The 14,024-nt window shown below is 35.0% G+C and overlaps 2 non-coding genes and 1 pseudogene across 2 annotated transcripts; all 3 read left to right on the top strand.

Moving 5' to 3' along the window:
• Positions 1-1,167: 1,167 nt before the first annotated feature.
• On the top strand, positions 1,168-1,286 carry LOC140161478 (5S ribosomal RNA). Its single transcript, XR_011860165.1, has one exon. It is a non-coding gene; the product is annotated as a 5S ribosomal RNA (ribosomal RNA).
• Positions 1,287-3,061: 1,775 nt separating this feature from the next.
• LOC140161474 (5S ribosomal RNA) lies at positions 3,062-3,180 on the top strand. Its single transcript, XR_011860162.1, has one exon. It is a non-coding gene; the product is annotated as a 5S ribosomal RNA (ribosomal RNA).
• Positions 3,181-5,920: 2,740 nt separating this feature from the next.
• LOC140161481 (5S ribosomal RNA) lies at positions 5,921-6,033 on the top strand (annotated as a pseudogene).
• The last annotated feature ends 7,991 nt before the right edge of the window (positions 6,034-14,024 follow it).

The raw sequence follows: 14,024 nt of genomic DNA, 5'->3' as shown, positions 1-14,024 counted from the left end.
ACTCAGTTTTGCAAGCAACTGAACAGAACAAATTGCAGAAGTTTCAAAACACGTGTTGACAAGCTGAAGCAGCTGTACGCGATTGTTTTGATTGTCGTTAAGCGAAATGCGTATCATTGTCACATGTGTAATGCGTAAGCGTAAACTTAAATCATTGTTTCACGCGCGCGCATACCGCGCCATAGCGTCGACGCGATTGACGTTGCGAGCTCACATGCGTGTATTGGACAACACGAAGTCAATGCAATTCAGGCTGCAAAATGAACAAAACAAAACATCGCATGTTAACCTTAATTTGTGTTATCCGTGCTTCTGCAAAATAAAAAATAACGTGTTGTGTTTGTTTCTTTGTCGGGTTGTGTGTCAACATGGGTAGGCCTATGTTAAAGGGGTATTGGTGTTACGAGTTGCATTTTTTATACTTTTTAAAATTTTGTATTGTTTAGCGATTTCCCTACCTAAATTAAAATTTTGTGCGTGAGTGTTTGTTTTTGTGTATCCTGAATGTCCATCCTTGATCCTCATTTCTTTACACTACACTAGTCAATGTTAGCATCTGCAATTCTATACTATAGCGCAGTCACATCCTTGATCTTCAAAACTTCATTTGAGCAAGTCACATCCTTGATCTTCACAACTTTATTTGAGCCAAGTCACAGCCTTGATCCTCATTTCTTTATAATACACTGACCAATGTTAGCATCCGCAATTCTATACTATAGCACAGTCACATCCTTGATCTTCAAAACTTGATTTGAGCCAAGTCACAAAGTCACATCCTTGATCACCATTTCTTTATATATACTACACTAGCCAATGTTTGCTATCTACTGAAGATAGCTCGAACCAAAGTAAATCGGTTGCATTTAAGTTTTCGCGCAAGATTTGAAAAAGACGACCAGTTTACCTTGTGACTGTGACACTGAATTTGGTAAACTTACGCGAACCGGACGTGCAACCCGTGATTTGGTGTAGTTCCTAAAAATGAAAAGACTAGAATCTCATCAGCAAAATTTGAATAAAGTTAGTTAGTTGTAAGATTCATGAAGAGCAAAAAGTGTTGCACAATTGGCTACAATTACAGAACGTTTGAAAGAAAAGTGAGCAAGCATTCTGACACAGTCAACGCTAGGCCATTATAAGTAAGCTAAAATCGGTGCTTCAAATGTCTACGGCCATACCACGTTGAATACACCGGTTCTCGTCCGAACCCCGAAGTTAAGCAACGTCCGGCCAGGTTAGTACTTGGATGGGAGACCGCTTGGGAATACCGGGTGCTGTAGACTTTTGCATTCAAATTCTTCTTTTTTATTATTTTTGCTCGTGTTTATGTTTGTTTCCTCTATCGCCTGTGATGTAATTTTCTCTCTACAAAGCGACTTTGTTCAAAATATGATATTTTTCTCACTTTCTGGAGCGTACGTCTAGTGTACAAAAATAGCTACCCGAGCGCCACCGCGTAGCACTAACATTGAGTCGATCGTGGTCAGCTGCTGGATGGGAGACCAACAACTTTTTGTGTAATTTATATTATGATATGAGGTAAAGCAAATAGGCCTACGCGCTGTACTGTTGCCTAGCTATCGTAAAAAATGCCAAAAAATACAGCTGTGAATCGCGAAATTCAATCAAAGTAACATATTCGCAGCTGAAACTTTATGATAATTTGCAATTATAATCAATAAAACCAAATCATCATACTGATACTTACTGCTTTTATGGAGTAGGTCTACGGCGCGGTAGGAAGACCGACAGCAGCACGGATAAGAGAGGTGATTCGCATTTCGGGCATTTGCAAGTAGATATTCCACCTTTTCACAAAATAGAATGATAGACACATTTTCTTTTGGCAAATTAAAGACGTAATTCGGTGACAGCCAAACCTCAGTATCATCAGAACTCAGTTTTGCAAGCAACTGAACAGAACAAATTGCAGAAGTTTCAAAACACGTGTTGACAAGCTGAAGCAGCTGTACGCGATTGTTTTGATTGTCGTTAAGCGAAATGCGTATCATTGTCACATGTGTAATGCGTAAGCGTAAACTTAAATCATTGTTTCACGCGCGCGCATACCGCGCCATAGCGTCGACGCGATTGACGTTGCGAGCTCACATGCGTGTATTGGACAACACGAAGTCAATGCAATTCAGGCTGCAAAATGAACAAAACAAAACATCGCATGTTAACCTTAATTTGTGTTATCCGTGCTTCTGCAAAATAAAAATAACGTGTTGTGTTTGTTTCTTTGTCGGGTTGTGTGTCAACATGGGTAGGCCTATGTTAAAGGGGTATTGGTGTTACGAGTTGCATTTTTATACTTTTAAAATTTTGTATTGTTTAGCGATTTCCCTACCTAAATTAAAATTTTGTGCGTGAGTGTTTGTTTTTGTGTATCCTGAATGTCCATCCTTGATCCTCATTTCTTTACACTACACTAGTCAATGTTAGCATCTGCAATTCTATTATATAACGCAGTCACATCCTTGATCTTCAAAACTTCATTTGAGCAAGTCACATCCTTGATCTTCACAACTTTATTTGAGCCAAGTCACAGCCTTGATCCTCATTTCTTTATAATACACTGACCAATGTTAGCATCCGCAATTCTATACTATAGCACAGTCACATCCTTGATCTTCAAAACTTGATTTGAGCCAAGTCACAAAGTCACATCCTTGATCACCATTTCTTTATATATACTACACTAGCCAATGTTTGCTATCTACTGAAGATAGCTCGAACCAAAGTAAATCGGTTGCATTTAAGTTTTCGCGCAAGATTTGAAAAGACGACCAGTTTACCTTGTGACTGTGACACTGAATTTGGTAAACTTACGCGAACCGGACGTGCAACCCGTGATTTGGTGTAGTTCCAAAAAATGAAAAGACTAGAATCTCATCAGCAAAATTTGAATAAAGTTAGTTAGTTGTAAGATTCATGAAGAGCAAAAAGTGTTGCACAATTGGCTACAATTACAGAACGTTTGAAAGAAAAGTGAGCAAGCATTCTGACACAGTCAACGCTAGGCCATTATAAGTAAGCTAAAATCGGTGCTTCAAATGTCTACGGCCATACCACGTTGAATACACCGGTTCTCGTCCGAACCCCGAAGTTAAGCAACGTCGGGCCAGGTTAGTACTTGGATGGGAGACCGCTTGGGAATACCGGGTGCTGTAGACTTTTGCATTCAAATTCTTCTTTTTTATTTTTGCTCGTGTTTATGTTTGTTTCCTCTATCGCCTGTGATGTAATTTTTCTCTCTACAAAGCGACTTTGTTAAAAATATGATATTTTGTCTCACTTTCTGGAGCGTACGTCTAGTGTACAAAAATAGCTACCCGAGCGCCACCGCGTAGCACTAACATTGAGTCGATCGTGGTCAGCTGCTGGATGGGAGACCAACAACTTTTTGTGTAATTTATATTATGATATGAGGTAAAACAAATAGGCCTACGCGCTGTACTGTTGCCTAGCTATCGTAAAAATGCCAAAAATACAGCTGTGAATCGCGAAATTCAATCAAAGTAACATATTCGCAGCTGAAACTTTATGATAATTTGCAATTATAATCAATAAAACCAAATCATCATACTGATACTTACTGCTTTTATGGAGTAGGTCTACGGCGCGGTAGGAAGACCGACAGCAGCACGGATAAGAGAGGTGATTCGCATTTCGGGCATTTGCAAGTAGATATTCCACCTTTTCACAAAATAGAATGATAGACACATTTTCTTTGGCAAATTAAAGACGTAATTCGGTGACAGCCAAACCTCAGTATCATCAGAACTCAGTTTTGCAAGCAACTGAACAGAACAAATTGCAGAAGTTTCAAAACACGTGTTGACAAGCTGAAGCAGCTGTACGCGATTGTTTTGATTGTCGTTAAGCGAAATGCGTATCATTGTCACATGTGTAATGCGTACGCGTAAACTTAAATCATTGTTTCACGCGCGCGCATACCGCGCCCTAGCGTCGACGCGATTGACGTTGCGAGCTCACATGCGTGTATTGGACAACACGAAGTCAATGCAATTCAGGCTGCAAAATGAACAAAACAAAACATCGCATGTTAACCTTAATTTGTGTTATCCGTGCTTCTGCAAAATAAAAAATAACGTGTTGTGTTTGTTTCTTTGTCGGGTTGTGTGTCAACATGGGTAGGCCTATGTTAAAGGGGTATTGGTGTTACGAGTTGCATTTTTTATACTTTTTAAAATTTTGTATTGTTTAGCGATTTCCCTACCTAAATTAAAATTTTGTGCGTGAGTGTTTGTTTTTGTGTATCCTGAATGTCCATCCTTGATCCTCATTTCTTTACACTACACTAGTCAATGTTAGCATCTGCAATTCTATACTATAGCGCAGTCACATCCTTGATCTTCAAAACTTCATTTGAGCAAGTCACATCCTTGATCTTCACAACTTTATTTGAGCCAAGTCACAGCCTTGATCCTCATTTCTTTATAATACACTGACCAATGTTAGCATCCGCAATTCTATACTATAGCACAGTCACATCCTTGATCTTCAAAACTTGATTTGAGCCAAGTCACAAAGTCACATCCTTGATCCTCATTTCTTTATACTACACTAGTTAATGTTAGCATATGCAATTCTATACTGTAGGGCAGTTTCATCATTGATCTTCAAAACTTGATTTGAGCCAAGTCACATCCTTGATCTTCATTTCTTTATATACTTAGCACCTGTAATTCTATACTATACCGCGACCACATCCTTGATCTTCAAAACTTGATTTGAGCCAACCCAGCAAACACAAAACGTTTTCGACATCATTCACAAAAGGTTATAAAAGGTTGTCAGAAAACGTTTAAAAGTATAAAACGTTTTCATAACCTTAAAAAACAAACAATCTACTGCCCAGCAAACAAAAATGTTTTACAGAAAACGTTTAAATGTCGGGTTATATAAAGGGTACAAAAACGTTTTAATAACATTCCAAAAAAATTCTTGAAAACTTGATACAAAACATTCTAAACAGAATGTTATTTTGGGGTTGAAAAAATATTTTGCGAAAAATGTTTGCCCAAAATATTTTCAAAAACGTTTTAAAAACGTTTCCATGACCTTTATATAACCTGACATTTAAATGTTATTAAAAGGTTTAAAACAAAACATTTTAAGAACATTTTTGTGTTTGCTTGGTTCAAATATTTTAACATAATGTTATTTAAGTATTGACACAATATTTGGCAGAAATGTTTGCAAAAATAGTTTACAATAACATTTTTGGAAAACATTTAAAAATATTGTTGTAGTGTGTTTTCATACAAAACGTTTTAAAGCGTTATCATGACCTTTATATAACCCGACATTTTAACGTTATAAAACGTTTTTACCTAAACCAAAAGCCAAAATATAACTTATTTAAAACGTTTTTAAAACGTTTTTGTGTTTGCTGGGAAGTCACATCCTTGATCCTCATTTCTTAGTCAATGTTATCATCTGCGATTCTATAGGCCCAGTATACATCCTTGATCCTCATATTTGTATTTGAGGCCCGTGACATCCTTGATCCTCATTTCTTTATATATACTACACTAGCCAATGTTTGCTATCTACTGAAGATAGCTCGAAGCAAGTAAATCGGTTGCATTTAAGTTTTCGCGCAAGATTTGAAAAGACGACCAGTTTACCTTGTGACTGTGACACTGAATTTGGTAAACTTACGCGAACCGGACGTGCAACCCGTGATTTGGTGTAGTTCCTAAAAATGAAAAGACTAGAATCTCATCAGCACAATTTGAATAAAGTTAGTTAGTTGTAAGATTCATGAAGAGCAAAAAGTGTTGCACAATTGGCTACAATTACAGAACGTTTGAAAGAAAAGTGAGCAAGCATTCTGACACAGTCAACGCTAGGCCATTATAAGTAAGCTAAAATCGGTGCTTCAAATGTCTACGGCCATACCACGTTGAATACACCGGTTCTCGTCCGAACCCCGAAGTTAAGCAACGTCGGGCCAGGTTAGTACTTGGATGGGAGACCGCTTGGGCATGGGCGATGACCCCTGCAAGTGCTTATCCTGGTTAAGGAATCACCAAAATTTGGTGATTTTCCAAAGGGCACTAGACCATTTGCTGAATGTTACCATTTTAGGGCTAATTTGTCCATCTGTGGGCCGATTTTAGGGCTAATTTCGGCTGATTTTAAGTTAATTTGTTCTTACATTATGAACATCTTATTTCTGCTTCGGATCTGCTGAAAATTTTAAGCCTATCTTTTAAATAGCAATGCACATCTTCCACTATTTATTTTATTTATAGCAACAGCTTTATAGAAAGGGATAGCAATTCATGTTTTCGATTATGTTCTCGGACGATTGTTACCTATATAAAGTTTTGAAAAAGACAAATTAAGAAGACAATTCAACACTAAAGTAAACGTATTTACATCTTTTTATGTACTAATTACATATTTACATCTTATTTACATAATTACATATCTACATAATTACATATTTCAAATACATAATAATAAACATTCCTGTAACCTCATTAATATACACAAGTACATTAATATCAACAGATGTAGAATTACATGAATATTAACGAGGTCATGAATACCAATGAAGACATTATAGTCATGTAACCTCATTAGTATTCATGATCTCATTAATATTGCTGTTACCTAATTAAAATCCAAGTCATTAATATTCATCAATAAAATACACATCCCTGTAACCTCATTAATATACACAAGTACATTAATATTCAACAGATATGTAGAAATTACATGAATATTAATGAGGTCATTAATAGTCATGTGATAGTAATAGAAAATTATATAATGTCTTCAGTAGATAGCAATATAAAGTTACATAATTACTGTCTTCAGTAGACAGCAATAATAAATTATATAATTGCTGTCTTCAAAGGATAGCAATACTAAATTACATAATTACTGTCTTCAGTAGATAGCAATAATAAGTTACATAATTGATGTCTTCTATAGATACCAATAATAAGTTACATAATTGTTGCCTTCAGTAGATAGAAATACTAAATAACATAATTATTGTCTTACGTAGATAGCAATAACAAGTTACATAATTGCTGTCTTCAGTAGATAGCAATAATAATTTACATAATTACTGTCTTCCGCAGATAGCAATAATAAGTTACATAATTGCTGCCTTCAGTAGATAGCAATAATAAATTACATAATTGCTGTCTTCAGTGGATAGCAATACTAAATTACATAATTACCGTCTTCAGTAGATAGCAATAATAAGTTACGTAATTGCTGTCTTCTGTAGATAGCAATAATAAGTTACATAATTACTGTCTTCTGTAGATAGCAATAATAACTTAATTGCTGCCTTCAGTAGATAGCAATAATAAATTACATAATTGCTGTCTCAGTGGATAGCAATACTAAATTACATAATTACCGTCTTCAGTAGATAGCAATAATAAGTTACATAATTGCTGTCTTCTGTAGATAGCAATACTAAGTTACATAATTACTGTCTTCTGTAGATAGCAATAATAACTTAATTGCTGCCTTCAGTAGATAGCAATAATAAATTACATAATTGCTGTCTTCAGTGGATAGCAATACTAAATTACAAAATTCCTGTCTTCAGTAGATAGCAATAATATATTGCTGTCGTCAGTAGATAGCAATAATAAGTTTCATAATTGCTGTTTTCAATAGATAGCAATCATGAATTACATAATTGCTGTCTTCAGTGGATAGCAATACTAATTACATAATTACTGTCTTCAGTAGATAGCAATAATAAGTTACATACTTGATGTCTTCTATAGATACCAATAATAAGTTACATAATTGCTGCCTTCAGTAGATAGAAATACTAAATAACATAATTACTGTCTTACGTAGATAGCAATAACAAGTTACATAATTGCTGTCTTCAGTAGATAGCAATAATAAGTTACATAATTACTGTCTTCCGCAGATAGCAATAATAATTTACATAATTGCTGCCTTCAGTAGATAGCAATAATAAATTACATAATTGCTGTCTTCAGTGGATAGCAATACTAAATTACATAACTACCGTCTTCAGTAGATAGCAATAATAAGTTACATAATTGCTGTCTTCTGTAGATAGCAATAATAAGTTACATAATTACTGTCTTCTGTAGATAGCAATAATAACTTAATTGCTGCCTTCAGTAGATAGCAATAATAAATTACATAATTGCTGTCTTCAGTGGATAGCAATACTAAATTACATAATTACCGTCTTCAGTAGATAGCAATAATAAGTTACATAATTGCTGTCTTCTGTAGATAGCAATACTAAGTTACATAATTACTGTCTTCTGTAGATAGCAATAATAACTTAATTGCTGCCTTCAGTAGATAGCAATAATAAATTACATAATTGCTGTCTTCAGTGGATAGCAATACTAAATTACAAAATTCCTGTCTTCAGTAGATAGCAATAATATATTGCTGTCGTCAGTAGATAGCAATAATAAGTTTCATAATTGCTGCTTTCAATAGATAGCAATCATGAATTACATAATTGCTGTCTTCAGTGGATAGCAATACTAATTACATAATTACTGTCTTCAGTAGATAGCAATAATAAGTTACATACTTGATGTCTTCTATAGATACCAATAATAAGTTACATAATTGCTGCCTTCAGTAGATAGAAATACTAAATAACATAATTACTGTCTTACGTAGATAGCAATAACAAGTTACATAATTGCTGTCTTCAGTAGATAGCAATAATAAGTTACATAATTACTGTCTTCCGCAGATAGCAATAATAATTTACATAATTGCTGCCTTCAGTAGATAGCAATAATAAATTACATAATTGCTGTCTTCAGTGGATAGCAATACTAAATTACATAACTACCGTCTTCAGTAGATAGCAATAATAAGTTACATAATTGCTGTCTTCTGTAGATAGCAATAATAAGTTACATAATTACTGTCTTCTGTAGATAGCAATAATAACTTAATTGCTGCCTTCAGTAGATAGCAATAATAAATTAAATAATTGCTGTCTTCAGTGGATAGCAATACTAAATTACATAATTACCGTCTTCAGTAGATAGCAATAATAAGTTACATAATTGCTGTCTTCTGTAGATAGCAATACTAAGTTACATAATTACTGTCTTCTGTAGATAGCAATAATAACTTAATTGCTGCCTTCAGTAGATAGCAATAATAAATTACATAATTGCTGTCTTCAGTGGATAGCAATACTAAATTACAAAATTCCTGTCTTCAGTAGATAGCAATAATAAATTGCTGTCTTCAGTAGATAGCCATAATAAGTTTCATAATTGCTGTTTTCAATAGATAGCAATAATGAATTACATAATTGCTGTCTTCAGTGGAGAGCAATACTAATTACATAATTACTGTCTTCAGTAGATAGCAATAATAAGCTACATAATTGCCGTCTTCTGTAGATAGCAATAATAAGTTACATAATTGTTGTCATAGCAATAATAAGTTACATAATTACTGTCTTTCATAGAGAGCATCAATAAATTACATAATTGCTGTCTTCAGCAGATAGCAATAATAAATTACATAATTGCTGTGTTCAGTAGATAGAAGTGGTAACCGACCTGGAGTGGTAACCGACCAGAAGTGGTAACCGACCTGGACTTCGCTGATGACATCGCCCTACTGTCAGAAGAAATAAATCAAGCTCAGGAACTGCTGCAAAGGGTAGAAACATCAGTTGGAAGAGTCGGATTAAAGATGAATGCCACCAAGACAAAGTTCATGTCCTTTAACCAAGATCAGCAGGTTAACATCAGCACGAATAATGGTACAAAGCTAGACGAGGTGAAAGACTTCAAATACCTCGGAGCATGGATGGCTAGCACAGAGCATGATGTCAAAACACGCAAGGCAGCAGCTTGGAGAGCATGCAACAGCCTAAGTAAGATCTGGAAGTCTGCTCTACCAAAGAATTTCAAACTGAGGGTCTTCAGTGCAACAGTGGAGTCTGTGTTAACGTACGGATGTGAAGCCTGGACCATAACTCCCAAACTATCTAAAGAGCTGGACGGCTGTTACACCCGTATGCTTAGGGCAGTGTACAACATCCACTGGAAACAGCACATAAGCAACAAAGAGTTGTATGGAGAACTCCCAAGGCTCTCCGAGAAGATCAGAGAAAGGAGAACACGCTTCGCTGGCCACTGCTTCAGAAGCAAGTGTGAACCTGTCGCCAACCTGATAAACTGGGCACCCAAACATGGAACAAGAAACCCTGGTAGACCACCCCTTACATATGTAGATGTACTCAAGCAAGACACCGGACTGGAAGCATCTGACCTGGGAACGGCGATGCAGGACAGGAGGATATGGAGAGCTGTCGTGGTTCGGGAAAATCACCCGAAATAAGCAAGTAAGTAAGTAAGCAAGATAGCAATAATAAATTACATAATTGCTGTCTTCAGTGGATAACAATACTAAATTGCATAATTACCGTCTTCAGTAGATAGCAATAATAAGTTACATAATTGCTGTCTTCTGTAGATAGCAATAATAAGTTACATAATTGCTGCCTTCAGTAGATAGCAATAATAACTTAATTGCTGCCTTCAGTAGATAGCAATAATAAATTAAATAATTGCTGTCTTCAGTGGATAGCAATACTAAATTACAAAATTGCTGTCTTCAGTAGATAGCAATAATAAATTGCATAATTGCTGTCTTCAGTAGATAGCAATAATAAGTTTCATAATTGCTGTCTTCAGTAGATAGCAATAATAAATTACATAATTGCTGTGTTCAGTAGATAGCAATAATAAATTACATAATTGCTGTCTTCAGTGGATAACAATACTAAATTGCATAATTACCGTCTTCAGTAGATAGCAATAATAAGTTACATAATTACTGTCTTCCGCAGATAGCAATAATAATTTACATAATTGCTGCCTTCAGTAGATAGCAATAATAAATTACATAATTGCTGTCTTCAGTGGATAGCAATACTAAATTACATAACTACCGTCTTCAGTAGATAGCAATTAATAAGTTACATAATTGCTGTCTTCTGTAGATAGCAATAATAACTTAATTGCTGCCTTCAGTAGATAGCAATAATAAATTACATAATTGCTGTCTTCAGTGGATAGCAATACTAAATTACAAAATTCCTGTCTTCAGTAGATAGCAATAATATATTGCTGTCGTCAGTAGATAGCAATAATAAGTTTCATAATTGCTGTTTTCAATAGATAGCAATCATGAATTACATAATTGCTGTCTTCAGTGGATAGCAATACTAATTACATAATTACTGTCTTCAGTAGATAGCAATAATAAGTTACATACTTGATGTCTTCTATAGATACCAATAATAAGTTACATAATTGCTGCCTTCAGTAGATAGAAATACTAAATAACATAATTACTGTCTTACGTAGATAGCAATAACAAGTTACATAATTGCTGTCTTCAGTAGATAGCAATAATAAGTTACATAATTACTGTCTTCCGCAGATAGCAATAATAATTTACATAATTGCTGCCTTCAGTAGATAGCAATAATAAATTACATAATTGCTGTCTTCAGTGGATAGCAATACTAAATTACATAACTACCGTCTTCAGTAGATAGCAATAATAAGTTACATAATTGCTGTCTTCTGTAGATAGCAATAATAAGTTACATAATTACTGTCTTCTGTAGATAGCAATAATAACTTAATTGCTGCCTTCAGTAGATAGCAATAATAAATTAAATAATTGCTGTCTTCAGTGGATAGCAATACTAAATTACATAATTACCGTCTTCAGTAGATAGCAATAATAAGTTACATAATTGCTGTCTTCTGTAGATAGCAATACTAAGTTACATAATTACTGTCTTCTGTAGATAGCAATAATAACTTAATTGCTGCCTTCAGTAGATAGCAATAATAAATTACATAATTGCTGTCTTCAGTGGATAGCAATACTAAATTACAAAATTCCTGTCTTCAGTAGATAGCAATAATAAATTGCTGTCTTCAGTAGATAGCCATAATAAGTTTCATAATTGCTGTTTTCAATAGATAGCAATAATGAATTACATAATTGCTGTCTTCAGTGGAGAGCAATACTAATTACATAATTACTGTCTTCAGTAGATAGCAATAATAAGCTACATAATTGCCGTCTTCTGTAGATAGAAATAATAAGTTACATAATTGTTGTCATAGCAATAATAAGTTACATAATTACTGTCTTTCATAGAGAGCATCAATAAATTACATAATTGCTGTCTTCAGCAGATAGCAATAATAAATTACATAATTGCTGTGTTCAGTAGATAGCAATAATAAATTACATAATTGCTGTCTTCGGTGGATAACAATACTAAATTGCATAATTACCGTCTTCAGTAGATAGCAATAATAAGTTACATAATTGCTGTCTTCTGTAGATAGCAATAATAAGTTACATAATTGCTGCCTTCAGTAGATAGCAATAATAACTTAATTGCTGCCTTCAGTAGATAGCAATAATAAATTAAATAATTGCTCTCTTCAGTGGATAGCAATACTAAATTACAAAATTGCTGTCTTCAGTAGATAGCAATAATAAATTGCATAATTGCTGTCTTCAGTAGATAGCAATAATAAGTTTCATAATTGCTGTCTTCAATAGGTAGCAATAATGAATTACATAATTGCTGTCTTCAGTGGATAGCAATACTAATTACATAATTACTGTCTTCAGCAGATAGCAATAATAAGTTACATAATTGCCGTCTTCTTTAGATAGCAATAATAAGTTACATAATTGTTGTCATAGCAATAATAAGTTACATAATTACTGTCTTTCATAGAGAGCATCAATAAATTACATAATTGCTGTCTTCAGCAGATAGCAATAATAAATTACATAATTGCTGTGTTCAGCAGATAGCAATAAAAAATTACATAATTGCTGTCTTCAGTGGATAGCAATAATAAGTTTCATAATTGCTGTCTTCAGTAGATAGCAATAATAATAAGTCATTAACATTCATCAATTAATAAACATCCCTGTAACCTCATTAATATACACAAGTACATTAATCAAAGTAAATTTAGGTAGACAAATCCAGTAAATTACTCACGCCTTTAGCTTTCGCCATCTCGGATGATGGCTTTCTCAAAAGTGACTTGGTTCACTGCTTCTCCCGCGGAAAGCGGCTGTAGCCTCATTCCCAGAGTGTGATGGTGCAAGCAGTGAGTCATATACGTGATCTAGAGTGTACGAGCCTATGTCCCGGTTCATGGTGGCGGCCCCTTTCTCCTGATCCATATGGCCTCCCTGACTTTTCTTTTGAACTGATTTGCTTCCTTGTCAAGTATTGTAGCTCCCTCCCAATCTATAACATGGTTGTCGGCAGCGACATGGTCCGTAATTGCTGATTTGTTGAATTCTGTGGTAGATTCTTTCCGTCTTGCGCGGGTGTACTTCTTGTTTTCCGCTTTCTCTGCATCTTTCTGGTGCTCTTTCAACCGTGTGCCAAACGCTCTCCCTGTTTCACCTATGTATGATTTTTCACAACCCCTGCAGTCGATGTTATATATAGACCACCTCGCACATCTGGTTGGTTTCTCTCTTGTCTTTAGGGTGCACTAATAAGCTCTTAATAGTGTTATGAGGTTTCATGGCTGTTGCGATTTTGTGCTTCCAAAAGATGCGCTTGAGCTTCTCTGAGAGGCCTGCAACGTACGGTAAAACTACCATACCCTTTGACGGGTTATCATCGGTGCTCTTCTTTGAACTGTTACTCTTGATCTTGCTTGTTGACATTTGCTGCTTAACACGGTCCATTGCCCACCTTGGATAGCCACAGTTTTGAAGTGCGGTTCTGATCTTCTGTTCTTCTTCCTTTTTATCTTCCTCCTCTGTCACTATGCTATCCATTCTGTCAAACAGTGTACGAATGACCCCGAGTTTCTGATGTAGGGGATGTTGTGAGTCAAAGTTCAAATATTGATCCGTGTGGGTTTTCTTTCTGTAATTTACTGGATTTGTCTACCTAAATTTACTTTGAT

Source organism: Amphiura filiformis, chromosome 9 (assembly GCF_039555335.1).
Source record: "Amphiura filiformis chromosome 9, Afil_fr2py, whole genome shotgun sequence".
Lineage (NCBI taxonomy): Eukaryota > Metazoa > Echinodermata > Ophiuroidea > Amphilepidida > Amphiuridae > Amphiura > Amphiura filiformis.
This window is presented reverse-complemented; position numbering and strand designations above follow the sequence as displayed.